Source organism: Triticum dicoccoides, chromosome 5A, assembly GCF_002162155.2.
Source record: "Triticum dicoccoides isolate Atlit2015 ecotype Zavitan chromosome 5A, WEW_v2.0, whole genome shotgun sequence".
NCBI lineage: Eukaryota > Viridiplantae > Streptophyta > Magnoliopsida > Poales > Poaceae > Triticum > Triticum dicoccoides.
The window spans coordinates 372227949-372242764 of NC_041388.1; positions in this window are offsets into that span (position 1 = coordinate 372227949).

Genomic DNA, 14816 nt, shown 5'->3' on the forward strand with positions numbered 1-14816 from the left:
CTAGAGGGATGGCCGGGGCGGCGGCGGACCGGCGGTGGGGAGTGTTTTCGGGGCGGGCGGGGCGGCGCACCGCCGGCCGCGGGCGGCGGGGGGCGGCGGGGGGCTGCTGTTTGGCCGGTGGTGGCTGGTGGCTCAGGGGGGTGGAGGTTGAAGATGAACCGCAGGCCCTTGATTTTGTATCCAACGACCGCAAAATTGACTGACCAAAGATGAAAAAGTCAGTCGACAGACGTGTAGCCTCACCTTGCTAGTGCGTTCAGTTTCTACAGCAAAATTCAGTTTCGACAGCAAAATTCAGTTTCGACAGTTAAGTTCAGTTTCGACAGTTAAGTGCAGTTTCGACAGTTAAGTTCAGAGATGAGCGGCTGATGTATTTTACATCTAGCACTTTGTGGTTATGTATTTTACGTCATTTATTGGAGATGCTATTAGAATTCCACTTAGGTTAACGTTGTTTATTGTCTCTCTTGTCCTGCTTCAACCTCGACGTTGTACAACTCACCGGAGCTACTCCAACAACGAAACCCTCCATCACAGTGGAGCAGTACCTCGGGCTCCATCTCCAGACGCCTAAGATCTTCTTCCCCTCCTCCGACAGCAAAGTCAGCCGGAGCATCCTCACCGGCCAACCCAATCACGCTGAGATCGACATGGCTTCGCCAAAGAGGTTGTACACTTGTTGCATCTCTTTTTTACTCTACATGTTATATATATTGTCCACTGAGCACACGGATTTGTTCCTTTAGTGTCTCCTTGAAAAAAAACATAGGAATTTTAATTTTCACTTGTCCTCCTTTTCAAATTCATATTCATGAAGCACAAGACTAAGAGATAGTAGCATAATAGCATTATAACCGTACATTTTCTTGTGGTTTGACTTAATCTCACCATGCTTCTTTGCATCCTGTGATCTTCCAATTGTTGTGATTCAAACACCCAGATTAGCAGAAATCCTGTGTTTTAAAATTCTCTGTTTTGCACGTGCATTCCTATCCTATTCCTGTCTATTTCCTATCCCTGCATTGTTGGAATCCTCCAATTCAAACGAGCCCTTACAGAATTACTTCTCTTACAAATAGTTGTCAAAGAAAACCTTGTGTGGTTTGTCCCGCTCCTGCTGCGCCGTCGTCCACCCCAGCTCAGCTGCTCCAACGACAGAAGGGTCCAGCACAGCAGGGACCCGGCCTCCAGACTGTCTTTCGCCGCCTCAGATCTTCTTCCCCACCGCTGGCAGCCATGAAAACTGCATTACCATCATCAACCGAGCAGATGACCTCGAAGACTACATGGGTCCACAAGAGAGGTCGCACTCTTTCGTGTCTGCTTACATTATGCATCGTTTAATATTACATGCTACTTTATAGTCCTGTTCACCGATTAGACTCTGAGTCAGCTGCTAACTAATGGTCAAACTTGAGTTTTTAAATGGTTGTGGGGTACATATCGGGGCCGCTATCAATAGTATCTATCTACTATCTGGTTAATCTCCGGCGTCTACTATGAGTTTCATGTTCGGTGGGAAACAAACAGTAAAGAAGCCATTATCTGTATTTTTTAACTGAATCCATTATCTGCCTACTATTATTGGTTTTAGGTGTATCCACAGGTTGCTACCATCACTCTGGATTTCTGCATGCACTCCTTACATAATCTCACTATGTTTTATTCCTATGCATGATAGTTATTGTAAACAATGGTATTGAACATGTAGAGGAAAAGAGACGAGCCTTGCGTGGCAATAAAATTTCATGCAGACGTCGCTCGATGGTAGGCGCAAAGGCAGCCCCCCTCCACGCATTTTGGATTGTAATCGAGAAGAAGATATCTGTTCTAAGGGGGATTCAGAAGGAGAAGACAACTCCTATTTACCCCCTGAGGTCTTCGCTCTAACTTGACATGCTGATGTTGGTTATATCATGCATATGGTGTCTTGCATTGCTTACTTTATACATCAAATATGCCATCTGCTTAGTTTAGACATCCTTTGTGCGAATGTCGTATGTTTAGTTTATTCATCGTTTATGTGAATTATGCAACGCCATCTTGTTTAGCCAGGCATCATATATGTGAATTTTGCAATGCCATCCTGCTTAACCAGTCATCTTATATGTAAATTATATCATGCCATCCTTTTTTTCGTTACATATTACATTTGTCAACAATGTTAGTACATTCAACTGCTCTTCATGTGCATCAGCCATTTGACACGGTGATGGCAAATTTTGGAGTGAAAACAAGGTCTTCAGAGCAGACTATGCTATCTGACGAAGCGCATATCTCGCTGGTTACGGATAGCTCCTCAGAGGAGGATTCAGAGACAGATGACCAGTCCTATTCCCCCCAAGGTGTATGCTCTAACTTGGCAGGGTTATGTTGCTCATATCGTGCGTATGGTGTCTCACATTGCTATGTCATTTGATTCGTTTAGACATGCTTTGTGTGAATGCCACCTGTTCAGCGTCTAATTACCATATATGTGAATTATGCATTGCCATCTTGTTGCAAGACATTATATATGTGAATTATACAATGCTATCTTGTTGCAAAGGCATTATATATGTGAATTATGCAATGCCATGTTGTTTAGCCAATCATCATGTATGTGAATTATATCATGCTATCATTTTTTTGTATTACGTATTCCATTTGTCGACAATGTTTGTATATTCAACTACTCTTCCTATGCATCAGCCATTTGAAGCGGTGATGGAAGTATCTGGAGTGAAAACAAGGTATTCAGAGCAGACAATGCTACCTGCTGAATCATACATCTTGCTGGTTACAGAGAGCTCCTCAGAGGAGGATTCAGAGACTAATGACCAGTCCTATTTCCCCCCTGAGGTCTATGCTCAAACTTGGAAGGGTTATATTACCTATGTCATGCATGTTGTCTTGCATTGCTTAGTTTTTACATCATATATGGATTGCCATCTGCTTACTTGCTTACTATATAAATCATATATTTGAATTATATCATGCCATCATGTTTACATAGTACATACACATCATCTATATGAATTATGGCATGGCAACCCATTTAATAAAGACATCATATAGTTATATCATCTCATCCTGTTTAGTGTTTACAGTCATCATATTTTGAATTATGGCATTCTATCCGTGAATGTATGTGAATTATGGCATGCCAACCTATTTAATAAACACATTATATAGTTATGTCATGTCATCCTGTTTACATAGTCTCATATTTTGAACTATGTCTTTCCATCTTTTTTAGTTAGCCATCATAATGTGAAATTGTGTCATGCTATCCTGTTTAGTTAGCCATCATATATGTGAAATTGTGTCATGCTATCCTGTTTGGTTAGACAACATACATATGAATTATTCCATGCCCTCTTTTATTCCCCACTATCCATTGCACCTGTCTATCATACAATGTCTATACTTTCAATTACTTTTCTTGTTTATCAGCCATTTGAATTGGAGAGCATGATGGCAGTATCTAAGGGAGTAACAACACGGTCTTCAGAAAAGATAGTGCTACCAGTTGATGCAGATAGAACCACGGTTGTACTTGCCCAAGGACCAGATCCACCACACATAACCCAGACTCTCGTAGATTGGACCCCTATCCAGTTGGACAGAGAACCAGCTACACCCCTTCTAACCCCAACCCCGGCAGATAGTAACCCAGTTCCAGTTGACACAACACCGTCTCCACCACAGAGCACCCAAACACGAGCAGTTAGTAAGGGAACTAAAGTGCCCAAAGCACGAGGACCACCACTCCGAATCCCAACTCAATGCTTAAAGGAGAAGAAGATTTGTTCTCAAGTCAGGTTTTGTAGCTATGGTTCATACTCCTTTGCTCTTGCATTACTGTATTTACTCATACCAACTATTTTCAAATTTGAAGGATGGAATTGAAACTCCAATGGCGCAACAGGTATGTTTTAAACCTGTTTCTTTAACTGGTTTGCTGTTGTAACCTGCTCTATGTTGATTTCAGTTTCAATTGAATAAACAGTTATGTTCTCATGTCATGCACATTACAAGTGTTGTTATTGCTCTATAGTTACCCACACTTATATTATGTCTATTATGCTTTGTCTTGAACAAATATTATTTGAACTGTGTCTTTATCTTGATTTGGCAACAAAAACTAGAATGATATAGACCATAAAGTGACCATGGTACACAGATATATGTTTGTTTCATGTTGTTATCCTGTCCACTTTACTACTGAACTCATTTACCAAAATGAGTTTCATATACAACATGGTAAACATGTGATGTGTCTGCTTGTTTCTCTTTTAGAATGCAGACAAAATATTGGAGAACAGTACCGCGTTATCCAATGGTAAAGGAAGTAATGCAGATAAGGTTCAAGATAGTGAGACATCCCTATTGGTCTCCAAGAAAGCTGATAAAAACTATCTTGACGACAGTGAGGGAACCGAAAAGTCCTGTCTTGATGTAGTGTTCGAGTTACTGGCCACTACTGCTGGCACAAGCTCTTCGAACTCGCTGCCTGAATCAGTTCGTCTTCTTGAGTCTCAACTTCAAGTTGAAAGACATCGATCAGATGTGCTGCGACAGGAAGCTAAAGGACTGAGGAAGTCCCTGCAGAATTCAGATGCATATTTTCTGGTGCAACAGCAAGCACTGGAGTATTTAAGCGCCAAACAAGAGAAAGTTAATAAGCTTGCTAAGCATCTTGCCAGCATTATGGGTACCCAGGATATTGTTTCTTGAGATCTTCTGAAGTGGTTTTAGTTCTAGATTTGTTTTGCTGCGGCGTTTATTTCTGCTGGTCGCCAACTTTGACAACCAGTGTATATGATATGCTGCTTTGTTCCCTATATTTGCACTGGTGGCGAACTTTGATACCCAGTGGATGTAATATGTGTAATAGTCGTGATAGCCTAGCGTTAGTTGCTTGCTTATTTATTTCCTTGTTGTCTTGTTTATTTGTTTGCTTGTAGTCATTGCAGTTCTTTTTCCGCGGTTAGCTAGTGGCTGCAATAACCTATTTTTTAAAACTAGGCCACAATAACCATGGGCTAATATTTACTGTAGTGACACTGGGCTTCCTACTGGCCGTAGAAACAGTGGGCTTTCTACGGGCCGTAGAAACAATGGGCCTTCTACGAGCCGTAGAAACAATGGGCCTTCTGCGGGTCGTATCATCAATGGGCCTTATACGGGCCGTATGATCGATTGGCCAAACATGGGCCAAACAGACCACATTATGGCCGTAAACGGGCTAGAGTTGGAATCGTCCGTTCATGGGCCGACGATAACGGGCCATCGTTAATAGGCCATATGTGATGACGCTATGAAAACGGCCCAACGTATTAACGGACCACAAACGGGCGACTGTAACCATGGGCTGAATTTGGCCCACAGGCAGAAAATGACAGTAACGGGCCATAAGTAAACGAATGCTGGAAATGAGCCCAAGTATAAATGGGCTCTGAGAAGGCTGAAAGATAACATGGGCTGGAAACGGCCCAACGGAATAATGGGCTGTTAATGGGTATAAAGTGATACACTGTTCATTACGGGCCAGTTTCACCACGGGCCGTTAATGGGTGTAAAGTGATACACTGTTCATTACGGGCCAGTTTCACCACGGGCCGTTAATAGGCCAAGAGTTACATAGGGCATCATATGGACCGAAAGACGTCATGGGCCATACATGGGCCAGAAGTGAAAACAGGCTGGAATCATATTGGGTGGCCCAGATGACGCTACTGGGCCTAATTCGGATAGGGCGTAACGGGCCTTGGGTTAGCGGGCTATAAATGGGCTATATGCGAACATGTCGTTAATAGGCTTTACATGGGCCGGCCCGCCACCTTTTGACCAAGTCAAACGGGCCGGCCTTTCACAGGAATGGGCCTCTGTTGGGCCGTGCCATGTGTCGACGTATCATAGGCGCCCTCTGTCCAATGAGTGGATGACATCTATCCCAACGATGAGCCGACACGTGTTTCCTCCAGCCAATGATGATTTTACACGTGGAAAATCCCCATTGGTCGGGGCTGTTAACGGGTTATCGGATCCAAAACCCGACCCGATAGCTTAACGGTGTTCTATTACGGTGGATGCCACGTGTCGGTCACCCTTGACGAAAGCACTTCTATGACACGGGATTTATCGTCATGGAAGTGGACATTCTGTGATGATAATTTTGGTGATGTCATGGAACACTTCTATGACAGCACAGGTATGACTATCTTGATTCTGTCATAAAATCATCATGGATGTACATGCATGACAGAAAATGCGACCTACTGTGACAAACACGTATCATCACGGAAGTGTATTTTTTTTGTAGTGATATGGGTATGGTAATGAGCATATGTCGTGTCCTTTCCGGACTATCCCCTTCGGTTTATATAGACACCGAGGGGATCTAGGGTTTACATGGAGTCGGTTACATAAGAAGGAATCTTCGGTCGCCAAGCTTGCCTTCCAAGCCAAGTAGAGTCCAATCCGGACACGGTGCAGTCTTCGGTCTTCATGTCTTAACAGGCTGGACGCCCGAGGACCCCTTAGTCCAGGACTCCCTCACTTGTATGACCAATATTGTGATTCTCAAGCCTCAAAAGATTTCACTTTCTGAACCCAATGTGAAACTACCACTAGGCATGATATGATTTCAAATTCATAACATTCAATTTATTCAACAATTTACACATAGGATATAAGTGAAGCACAAGAGTAAATGACATAGAAAAGAGCTTTGTTGACGGGGTGTGAATGCCGCTTACTTAGCCTCCCCGGCAACTATTTGAGGAATCTACTTTATTTAAATACTTTCAGATCTAAGTACTTTGTTAAAACAGCAAGAAAAACAAAGTAAAATGACAATCCAAGGATAGCACACATCCCGTGAATAAGCAAAAACTTAGGCTCAACCGGTAGTAACCGATAATTGTTGAAGAAGAAAGGTGGGATGCCTACCGGGGCATCCCCAAGCTTAGATGCTTGAGACTTATTGAAATATTATCTTGGGGTTCCTTGGGCATACCCAAGCTTGAGCTTTTGTGTCTCCTTAATTCTTCTCATATCACGGTTTTCCTAAATCTCAAAAGCTTCATCCACACAAAACTCAACAAGGACTCGTGAGATAAGTTAGTATAAACCAATGCAAAAACCTTATCATTCTCTACAGTAGAAAATCACTAAAATTATTATTCAACATTGCATACTAAATTCGTCTGCATATTTAATACTCCTATCCTCAAATAGAATCATTAAACAAGCAAACGTATGCAAACAATGCAAACATAACAGCAATCTACCAAACCAGTACAGTCTGTAAAGAATGCAAGAGTATCAATACTTCCCTAACTCCAAAAGTTATGAAAATTTACCACACTGTAGAACATTTATCAGAGCTCGTTTTGAAAAAGGTTTCAACATTTTATCACATTCTGACTTTTCTAGGAAAAAAATTCAATAGCGGTAAACTTTCTGTTTTCAAACAGCAACATGTATACTTGCAAAATAAGCATGGCAAAGGCTATCATTGACACTTTTATTGAAATAAAAGATGCAAAACATTATTCTAAATAATGGCAAGCAAATCCTAACAAAATAAAATGATGCTCCAAGCAAAACACATATCATGTGACGAATGAAAACATAGCTCCAAGTGAGGTTACCCATAATGTTGGAGACGAAAGAGGGGTTGTCTTCCGGGGCATCCCCAAGCTTAGTTGCTTGAATCTTCCTTGAATATTTCCTTGGGGGTGCCTTGGGAATCCCCAAACTTAGGTTCTTGTCACTCCTTATTCTCCTCATATCAACATCTCACGCAAAACTTGAAAACTTCAAGCACACAAAACTTAACGAAACTTTCTGAGATAGGTTAGTATGATAAAGAGCAAACCATTCCACTTTTGGTACTGCCAAATACAAGATTCATAATTGTTATCACACAATTCATACTGTAGAAAATCATTTCTACAATTTATATTGAGCAATATAAGCCATAGAAACTAGAAAACAAGCAAACTATGCATTGAAAACAGAATCTGTCAAAAACAGAACAGTCTGTAGTAATATGTACTCAAAGCATACTTATGCTACTCCAAAAATTCTGAAAAATTAGTAAATCTTGTGAAATTTTTCTATTAATATTCTGCAAAAAGAATCAGCATTTTATCATGCTTCTGTTAAAAATTAGAATTGTTTTTCTGAGCGCAAAAGTTTCTGTTTTTTAGCAAGATCAAATCAACTATCACCATAGACCATCCCCAAGGCTTTACTTGGCACTTTATTGAAACAAAAGCAATAAAAAATCATTACTAAATTAGCCTAATCATTTTAACACACAAAATAGTAGGGTTAAATGTTGGGTTATCTCCCAACAAGCGCTTTTCTTTAATGCCTTTTAAGCTAGGCATGATGATTTCAATGATGCTCATATAAAAGATAAGAATTGAAACACAAAGAGAGCATCATGAAGCATATGACTAGCAAATTTAAGTCTAACCCACTTTCTATGCATAGGGATTTTGTGATAAAACAATTTATGGGAACAAGAATCAACTAGCATAGGAAGGCAAAACAAGCAAAACTTCAAGATTTTCAACACATAGAGAGGAAACTTGATATTATTGCAATACCTACAAGCATATGTTCCTCTCTCATAATAATTTTAAGTAGCATCATGAATGAACTCAATAATATAGCTATCACATAAAGCATTCTTTTCACAATTCACAAGCATAGAAAACTTATTACTCTCCAGATAGGCAAATTTATTCTCATCAATAGTGGTGGGAGAAAACTCAACAAAATAACTATCATGTGATTGAAAATTAAAATCATGATGACAAGTTTCATGGTTATCATTATTCAATATAGCATACATGTCATCACCATAATCATCATAGATAGCAACTTTGTCATCATAATCAATTGCAACCTCTTCCAAAATAGTGGATTCATCATCAAATAAAGTCATGACCTCTCCAAATCCACTTTCATCAATATAATCATCATAAATAGGAGGCATGCAATCATTATAAAAAATTTGCACATCAAATCTTGGGGGACTAAAAACATCATCTTCATCAAACATCGCATCCCCAAGCATACGGTTTTGCATATCATTAGCATCATGGATATTCAAATAATTAATACTAATAACATTGCAATCATGCTCATCATTTATGCCAAACATTCTATTGAATTATTCTTCTATCAATTGAGCACAATTTTCCGATCCATCATTTTCAAGATAGAAATTATAAAGATGACCAATAATATGATGCAACCTCAATTCCATTTTTATGTAGTTTTCTTTTATAAACCAAGCTAGTGATAAAACAAGAAACTAAAAGATTCAGTTGCAAGATCTAAAGATATACCTTCATGCACTCACCTCCCCGGCAACGGCGCCAGAAAAGAGCTTGATGTCTACTACGCAACTTTATTCTTTTAGACACGTGTTGGGCCTCCAAGCGCAGAGTTTTGTAGGACAGTAGCAATTTCCCCTCAAGTGCATGACCTAAGGTTTATCAATCCGTGAGAGGTGTAGGATGAAGATGGTCTCTCTCAAACGACCCTGCAATCAAATACAAGAAATCTCTTGTGTCCCCAACACACCCAATACAACGGCAAATTGTATACGTGCACTAGTTCGGTGAAGAGATGGTAATAAAAGTGTAATACGGATGGTAGAAATATATTTTTTATAATCTGAAAATAAATGAAAACAGCAAGGTATCAAATAGTAAATGGGCACAAAATGGTACTTAAATGCTTAAAATGAGGCCTAGGGCCCATACTTTCGCTAGTGCAATCTCTCAACAGTGCTAATATAGTTGGATCATATAACTATCCCTCAACGTGCAACAAAGAATCACTCCAAAGTTCCTATCTAGCGGAGAACATAAGACAGAATTGTTTGTAGGGTATGAAACCACCTCAAAGCTATTCTTTTCGATCAATCTATTCAAGAGTCCGTACTAAAATAACACTAAGTTATTCTTTCCTTTCGATCTATCCTAGAGTTCGTACTAAAGTAACATCAAAGCAAATTCATATTCATAATACTCAATCCAACACTAAGAACTTCAAAGAGTGCCCCAAGATTTCTACCGGAGAAACAAAGACAAGAACGTGCATCAACCCCTATGCATATATTACCCCAATGTCACCTCGGGAATCCATGAGTTGAGTGCCAAAACATATATCAAGTGAATCAATACGATACCCCATTGTCACCACGAGTATTCAATTGCAAGACATATATCAAGTGTTCTCAAATCCATAAAAGTATTCAATCCGATAACAACGAAATCTCAAAGGGAAAAACTCAATTCATCACAACAAGATAGAGAGGGGGAAACACCATATGATCCGACTACATTAACCAAGACCGCAATACATCAAGATCGCGACATCTCAAGAACACGAGAGAGAGAGAGATTAAACACATAGCTACTGGTACAAACCCTCAGCCCCAAGGGTGGACTACTCCCGCCTCATCGTGGTGGCCGCTGGGATGATGAAGATGGCCACCGGAGATGATCCCCCCCCCCTCCGGCAGGGTGCCGAACGGGGTCTAGATTGGTTTTCGGTGGCTACACAGGCCTGCGGCAGCGGAACATCTGATCTAGGTTAACCCCGAAGGTTTCATAATATTTTGGAATTTATAGTGCAAAGAGGGGGTATGGGAGGCCACCGAGGTATTTACTAGTGTTTATAGCAACCCCTCAGTATTTGATACTGGTTTAGTTGCTAAGAGTAGTAACTTGAAATAGGAGTTGCAAGATAAACACAGACTAGTTAAGGACGAGGTGACGATGTGTGTTGGAAGTAATTCCAAGGTTGATACGATCACCATCGCACACTCCCTCTACCTTCGGGATTGGAATTGAACCTAAATAAATGTTATTTAGTGTTTGCGTTGAGCATTAATATGATTAGATCATGTTTATTGCAATACGGTTATTCATTTAAGTCAAAGAATAGTTGTTGTTTTGTTTATATGAATAAAACCTTCTATGGTCATACACCCAATGTGAATGGTTTATTGAGTCTCGATCGTAGTGATACACATATTCATAATATTGATGCCAAAAGATGCAAAGTTGATGATGATAGTGCAACACATTTGTGGCACTGCCGTTTAGGTCATATTGGTGTAAAGTGCATGAAGAAACTCCATGCTGATGGGCTTTTGGAATCACTTGATGCTTGCGAACCATGCCTCATGGGCAAGATGATTAAAACTACGTTCTCCGGAAGAATGGAGCGAGCCAATGATTAATACGTCTCCAACGTATCTATAATTTTTTATTGTTCCATGCTATATTACATCCTGTTTTGGACATTATTGGGCTTTATTATACACTTCTATATGACATACCGAACAATGGAGCGAGCCACTGACTTATTGGAAATAATACATACCGATGTACACGGTTCGATGAGTGTTGAGGATCGCGGCGGGTATCATTATTTTCTGACCTTCACAGATGATTTGAGCAGATATGGGTATATATACTTAATGAAACATAAGTCTGAGACATTTGGAAAGTTCAAAGAATTTCAGAGTGACGTAGAAAATCACCGTAACAAGAAAATGAAATTTCTACAATCTGATCGCAGAGGCGAGTATTTGAGTTACGACTTTGGTCTTTATTTGAAACAATGTGGAATAGTTTCGAAACTCACGCCACCTGGAACACCATAGCGTAATGGTGTGTCTGAACGTCGTAACCGCACTTTATTAGATATATGGTGCGATCTATGATGTCTCTTACCGATTTACCACTATCGTTTTGGGGTTATGCATTAGAGATAGTTGCATTCAGGTTAAATAGGGCACCATCTAAATCCGTTGAGACGACACCATATGAAATGTGGTTTGGCAAGAAACCTAAGCTGTCGTTTCTTAAAGTTTGGGGTTACGATACTGATGTGAAAAAGCTTCAACCTGATAAGCTCGAACCCAAATCGGAGAAATGCATCTTCATAGGATACCCAAAAGACACTGTTGGGTACACCTTCTATCACAGATCCGAAGGCAAGATATTCGTTGCTAAGAATGAATCCTTTCTAGAGAAGGAGTTTCTCTCGAAAGAAGTGAGTGGGAGGAAAGTAGAACTTGATGAGGTAATTTTACCTTCTCCAGAATTGGAAAGTAGTTCATCACAGAAATCAATTCCAGTGATTCCTACACCAATTAGTGAGGAAGCTAATGATGATGATCATGAAACTTCAGATCAAGTTACTACCGAACCTTGTAGGTCAACCAGAGTACGATAGGCACCAGAGTGGTATGGTAATCCTGTTCTAGAAGTCATGTTACTAGACCATGACGAACCTACGAACTATGAGGAAGCGATGATGAGCCCAAATTTCGCGAAATGGCTTGAGGCCACGAAATTTGAGATGGGATCCACGTATGAGAACAAAGTGTAGACTTCAGTTGACTTGCCCGATGATCGGCAAGCCATAGAGAATAAATGGATCTTCAAGAAGAAGACTGCCACTGACGGTAATGATTACTATCTACAAAGCTCGAGTTGTTGCGAAAGGCTTTCGAAAAGTTCAAGGAGTTGACTATGATGAGACCTTCTCACCCTAGCGATGCTTAAGTCTGTCCAAATCATGTTAGCAATTGACGCATTTTATGATTATGAAATTTGGCAAATGGATGTCAAAAGTGCATTCCTTAATTGATATCTTAAAGAAGAGTTGTATATGATGCAACCAGAAGGTTTTGTTGGTCCTAAAGGTGCTAACAAAGTGGGTAGGCTCAAGTGATCCATTTATGGACCGGTGCAAGCCTCTCGGAGTTGGAATATAGCTTTGATAGTGTGATCAAAGCATATGGTTTTATACGGACTTTTGGAGAAGCTTGTATTTATAAGAAAGTGAGTGGGAGCTCTATAGCATTTTTAATATTATATGTGGATGACATATTGTTGATTGGAAATAATACATAATTTTTGGATAGCATAAAAGGATACTTGAATAAGAATTTTTCAATGAAAGACCTCGGTGAAGCTGCTTATATATTAGCATCAAGATCTATAGAGATAGATCAAGACGCTTACTTGGACTTTCACAAAGCACATACCTTGATAAAGTTTTGAAGAAGTTCAAAATCGATCAGTCAAAGAATGGGTTCTTGCCTGTGTTACAAGGTGTGAAGTTGAGTCAGACTCAATGCCCGACCACGACAGAAAATAGAAAGAGAATGAAAAGTCATTCCCTATGCCTCAGTCATAGGTTCTATAAAGTATGCTATGCTGTGTACCAGACCTATTGTGTACCTCACCATGAGTTTGGCAAGAGGGTACAATAGTGATCCAGTAGTGGATAACTGGACAACGGTCAAAATTATCCTTAGTGGAATAAAGATATGTTTCTCGGTTATGAGGTGAGAAAAAGTTTGTCGTAAAGGGTTACGTCGATGCAAGCTTTGACACTGATCCGGATGACCCTAAGTCTCAATCTGGATACATATTGAAACTGGAAGCAATTAGCTAGAGTAGCTCCGTGCAGAACATTGTAGACATAGAAATTTGTAAAATACATACGGATCTGAATGTGGCAGACCCGTTGACTAAACTTCTCTCACAAGCAAAACATGATCACACCTTAGTACTCTTTGGGTGTTAATCACATGGCGATGTGAACTAGATTATTGACTCTAGTAAACTCTTTTGGGTATTGGTCACATGGCGATGTGAACTATAGAGTGTTAAGTCACATGACGATGTGAACTATTGGTCTTAAATCACATGGCGATGTGAACTAGATTATTGACTCTAGTGCAAGTGGGAGACTGAAGGAAATATGCCCTAGAGGCAATAATAAAGTTGTTATTTATATTTCCTTATATCATGATAAATGTTTATTATTCATGCTAGAATTGTATTAACCGAAAACTTAGTACATGTGTGAATACATAGACAAAACAAAGTGTCCCTAGTATGCCTCTACTTGACTAGCTCGTTTATCAAAGATGGTTAAGTTTCCTAACCATAGACATGTGTTGTCATTTGATGAATGAGATCACATCATTAGAGAATGATGTGATGGACAAGACCCATCTATTAGCTTAGCATAATGATCGTTTAGTTTTATTGCTATTGCTTTCTTCATGACTTATACATATTCCTCTGACTATGAGATTATGCAACTCCCGAATACCGGAGGAACACCTTGTGTGCTATCAAACGTCACAACGTAACTGGGTGATTATAAAGATACTCTACAGGTGTCTCCGAAGGTGTTTGTTGAGTTGGCATAGATCGAGATTAGGATTTGTCACTCCGAGTATCAGAGAGGTATCTCTGGGCCCTCTCGGTAATGCACATCACTATAAGGCTTGCAATCAATTTAACTAATGAGTTAGTTGCGGGATGATGCATTATGGAACGAGTAAAGAGACTTGTCGGTAATGAGATTGAACTAGGTATGATGATACCGACGATTGAATCTCGGGCAAGTAACATACCGATGACAAAGGGAATGACGTATGTTGTTATGCGGTTTGGCCGATAAAGATCTTTGTAGAATATGTAGGAACCAATATGAGCATCCAAGTTCCGCTATTGTTTATTGACCAGAGATGTGTCTCGGTCATGTCTACATAGTTCTCGAACCCGTAGGTCCGCACGCTTAACATTCGATGACGATTTGTATTATGAGTTATGTGTTTTGGTGACCGAAGTTTGTTCAGAGTCCCGAATGAGATCACAGACATGACGAGGAGTCTCAAAATGGTCGGGAGGTAAAGATTGATATATTGGTAGGTTATATACGGACACCGGAATGCTTCCGATAAGGTTCGGGGATTTTTTGGAGTA